Source organism: Canis lupus, chromosome 15, assembly GCF_003254725.2.
Source record: "Canis lupus dingo isolate Sandy chromosome 15, ASM325472v2, whole genome shotgun sequence".
Taxonomy (NCBI): domain Eukaryota; kingdom Metazoa; phylum Chordata; class Mammalia; order Carnivora; family Canidae; genus Canis; species Canis lupus.
In genome coordinates, this window is record NC_064257.1 from 47,979,990 (window position 1) to 47,985,096 (window position 5,107).

The 5,107-nt window shown below is 38.8% G+C and overlaps 1 pseudogene; it reads left to right on the forward strand.

Annotated features, from left to right (window-relative positions):
* The first annotated feature begins 3,053 nt into the window (after nt 1-3,053).
* LOC112654870 (heterogeneous nuclear ribonucleoprotein M-like) lies at nt 3,054-4,914 on the forward strand (annotated as a pseudogene).
* Nucleotides 4,915-5,107: the final 193 nt, after the last annotated feature.

Below are 5,107 nucleotides of genomic sequence, written 5' to 3' on the forward strand. Positions count from 1 at the left end.
CCTGGTCAGCAAAGAGCTTGCTTCTCCCTCTACCCCTGTTTGTGCTCTCTCTCTTTCTCTCTTTCCCCCTCCATCCATAAAATGAATAAATAGAATCTTTTTAAAAAAATTACATCTCTCAACAGTGATTATAAAACAAAAATGAAAGAAAGATGAATAAACCACACATTTTTAACAGCCAGGACAAAAAACTTCCTACACCTGATTTTGGATGAAGTCACTGTTGTACTACACAAGATGGAAAGAAAATCCAAAGTGAAAACTTTTGATTCTGTAAAACATGTTGTATGGAAAACAGGTTCTTAATGCATTTTGCAACAGAGAAAAATATTCTTATATTTACTCATGTGTTGAAGCACATATATATGTTCTCTTGGTCTGAATATTGTCATCTTTATTTTTGTACCACTTTTAATACATTTAATTGAACAGTAAGCAATAATGCCTACAAAATGTCTATAAACCAAATCTTCGGGACTCCTGAGTGGCTCAGTGGTTGGGCATCTGCCTTTAGTTCAGGGCGTGATCCTGGAGTCCCCGTATCAAGTCCCACGTCAGGCTCCCTGCATGAGGCCTGCTTCTCCCTCTGCCTGTGTCTCTGACTCTCTCTCTCTCTCTCTCTCTCTCTCTGTCTGTCTCTCATGAATAAATAAATAAAATATTTTAAAAATAAAATAAACCAAATTTCACTTTTTAAAAAATAATTTAGCATTTTAATAAAAATACATTTTCGGGGCACCTACGTGGCCCAGTCAGCTGTGTCTGACTCTTGATTTCAGCTCAGGTCATGATCTCAGGGTTGTGAGATGGAGTCCTGCATCAGACTCCTCAATCAGCACAGTCTCCCTGAGATTCCTGCTCTCCCTCTGCCTCTCTCTGCCTCTAAAAAACAAAAAGTAGGTTTTCATGAATCACTTAAAACTCATAATATAAACAGTGAGTCTATTTTATACTTATAATTTTTACCATTGCACTCTACAGACAATTCCTCAGGGGAAATAATTAACTATTTACTTTCATTTTACTATTTTACTAAGATTTATTTTCCACTTACAAACCCTTGCATATTATTTTTTTCCCCCAATTCTGACTTACTCCATAATCCTACAGCTACTCTAATACTTGCCCAGGGACAGGACCATGTTGATCAGCATAAGTTCCTGGAAAACCTTCTAGGTAACTCTTTGAATCTATAGAGCTTAAGAAGAACCAAAAGTAGCCTTGAAAGATAAAAGTCAGAGGACTCCCAGCCTTAAGATAGCAGAACAAAAACATCATTGAGGCTGTTTCCCTGCAAACCACCTGCAAACAACAAAGAATGAGAAACAGAAATAGATGGGAAATGCCACGGTATATTTGAGTAAATGTTGAGTAAATATAGTAAATGTTGTAGTAAATTTTGAACCAAAATACAAAAGGATGCTGAGAAAGGACACATAAAATATATGTGAAAATACTAAAAGAAAAAGGAGAAAGAAACATGCATAAATAGAAGGTAGAGTAAGAATGCACACCAGAAAAGTTTTCCCATGAAGCCAGTAAACATTCTGCCAAACTATTCTTTAGCAAGTATAAATATCAGAAATGGCCTGTATGATATAAAAGTTCAAAGCACATAAAAGGATTCAAGGGAGAAATAAGACAAAAGAAGGGGTTTTTTTCTTAATAAGCTAAAATAAATCAGGAAAGAAATGAGAAAGAAAAAAATCATAAAATTTAAAGCCACAAGATGTGAAAACATAAAGCAAATTTATTAGAATGGTTTGGTAATGGATAGTATAGATAGTCCAGAAATAGACCCATATATGTCAATTGTTTATTACTCAATAAAGTGGCATTTCAAATTAGTAGGTAAAGAGGAATTATTTAATAAATGGTGTTGAAAAAACCGGATAGTCACCTGGAAAAAAATTGTATCCTTACCTCACTCTTAATGCTATAATATAGTAGGTTAACTATTGAAGCATAAAAGTAAAGTAAAAACCATACATTTACCAGAAAAAAATATTTTTAAACTGTTCCAGAGGAGGGTGATATACAAAATTCATAAACATTACTTTATAAAATAAGCTTTAAATTTTAACACAACAAAAATAATGCCCCAGAAGCAATATCAAGCAAGAAATGACCAATTAGAAATATGCAAGTAAATATGATAGTTAATAGGATCATTTCCTTAATTTATAAGTACTTACTAATCATTAAGAAAAAAATCAACGATCCAATACCAGAAAAAAGACAAAGTCATGAATAAATAGTTAATTTAAAAAGAAATACTATGTAACACTGTATGGTACAACACTGGAATTAAAATTTCAAAAAATACTAATGCCATTTACACACATCAAAAATATGTAAACCTAATCAAAATTCAAGGAATAAAATTAAAACATTGACAGATGATTTCTTATTCTCTAATGTGGTAATTTGATAACACCGTGTCAACCAGTACATAGAGAAACAGTTACTCTTGTATGTTCTTAAGAATATATAACTGAAATAATTTCTCTGAGGAAAAAACTTGACAACTATCAAATTTTAATAAACATTCATAGACCACAAATACCACTTCTAGGAATCTATCTTATAGATACACATATCTATGTTTGCAAAGATATAAACAAGAGTGTTCCTGCAAAATTATTTACAGTTTTAAGAAAAAGTTTTGGAAGGGCACCTGAGTGGCACAATCAGTTAAGCCTCTCTTGCTTTTGGCTCAAGTCATGATCTCGGTGACCTGAGATCAAGCCCCACATTGGGCTCAGCAGACAGTAGATTGGAGATTCTCTCCGCCCCCCCCCACATTTACCCCTCTACATGCTCATGCCTATGCATGCACACTCTCTCTTTCTTGCTCTCTCCAAAAATAAATAAATCATTTTAAAAATGGGGGTGGGGGTGGGGAGGTGTTGTAAACAATCTAAGTGTCCACCCTGCCAGACATGTATGCATATATAGATTGATATGCAAATGGTAATATCTATAATAGTGCTCTGCATATTTCTATTTTTCTTAAAAATATATCTTGGAGACAAAGCCCAGAAGTGGAGAAAATGGCAGCAGGGGTCAAAGCCCTGGAAAAGGTGGTGATGACAGAGACCAAAATGGAAAAGGAGAGTGGCATGCTGGTATGCCAACAGGCAATGGGGCTCCTGGCCAAAGGGCGAATGAGAGCGACCTACTCAGAATGAGAAGAGGAAGAAGAAAAATATTAAAAAAGGAGGCAATCGCTTTGAGCCATAGGCTAATCCAACTAAAAGTCACAGAGCCTTCATTACAAACATATCTTTTGCTGTGAAATGGCATTCACTTAAAGGGCTGGTTAAAGAAAAAGTTGGTGAGGTAACATACATGGAGCTCTTAGTGGACTCTGAAGGAAAGTATATGCCGTGGTTGAATTCAAGATGAAAGAAAGCATTTAAAAAGCTGCAGAAGTTCTAAAAAAGCATAGTCTGAGTGGAAGACCACTGAAAGTCAAGGAAGATTCTGACAGTGAACATGCCAGGAGAGCAATGCAAAAGGCTGGGACACTTGGAAACACAGTATTTGTAGCAAATCTGGATTATAAAGATGGCCAGAAGAAGACCATGTCTACTTCAAGGTGGTCCAAGCAGACATTCTTGAGGATAAAGATGAAAAAAGTCATGGAATAGGCACTATTATTTTTGAGCAGTCCATTGAAGCTGTGTAAGCTCTATCGATGTATAATGGTCAACTACTATTTGATAGACCAATGCATGTGAAAATGGATGAAAGGGACCAAAGAGACCAAAGAGAAATTTTTTTCTTCCTGAGCATCCACAGCAACTTTTCCTGAGCATCCACAGCAACTTCCCCAGGGACTTCATGGTATTGTCTGGGGGTTAGACGCAGGAGGACAGCCTACTGATGACAATCACCTGAATAAAGGCATTGACATGGGAAACCGAACCCACAGGAATGGGAATGGATGGCATAGGATTTGAATGGAAGGCATAGGATTTGAAATAATTTGGTGGCTAGAAAGCATGGATCGATTTGGATCTGGGATGAACATGGGCAGAATAAACAATGGAGATGGAGGCAGTGTCCCTGGGATCAAGAGAATGGGCCCTAGCATTAACCACAGGCGGGGGGGGGGGGGAGGATGGAGCACATGGGCACAGGCCTGGGCTATGCCATGGGTCGTGTGAGCTCTGAGATTGAGCACATGGGCCTGGTCATGGACTGTGTGGGATTAGTTGAACACATGGGCTCCAGCACCCTCAACCACATGGCCTCCAGCATCAAGCACATGGGCCAGACCATGGAGTGCATCCGCTCTGGTGTGGAGTGCATGGGCCTGAGCATGGAGTACATAGTGCCCCCAGCACGGAGACTGGCCTGCAATGCATGGGCCCCATGGTGGATCGCATGGCCACTGGCCTGGAGCACATGGGCACCAACAACCTGAAGCGCATGGGCCTGCAGCAAATAGGCACCAACAGTCTCAAGTGCTTGGGCCTGGAGCACATGAGTCCTGCCATAGGTCCAGCCCTAGATGCTGGGATTGAGCATATGGGCCTGGCCATGGGTGGCAGTGGCAGCGGCAGTGCTAGCTTTGACCGTGCCATCAAGATGGAGCATAGCAATAGCAATCTTGGAGGAAACTCTGCAGGTTCCTTTGGCAGAGCTGGAGGCCATGCTCCTTGGGTGTGCAGGAAGGCCTGCCAGATATTTGTGAGAAATCTCCCATTTGATTTTACATGGAAGATGCTAAAAGACAAATTCAATGAATGTGGTCACATGCTGTATGGTGACACCAAGATGGAGAATGGGAAGTCTAAAGGGTGCGGTGTGGTTCAGTTTGAGTCAACAGAGGTGATTGAGAGAGCCTACTGGATGATGAATGGTATGAAACTGAATGACCTAGAGATTGATGTTCGAATCAATTGAAAAGCTTAAGCAGTTTTCTTTTTTAAACATCAGCACCAGACCTCTGAATTTGTATTTTTTTCTTTTTAACCATTTTAATCTGTTGGCTGGGTGTATAAAGATGTTTTAAAAAAATCAAGTGCTTTTGGTGGTAATTTGAATTACTTTTTTAATGACTGGGGTTCCATTTTGCATTGAGATTGCAACATGAGCA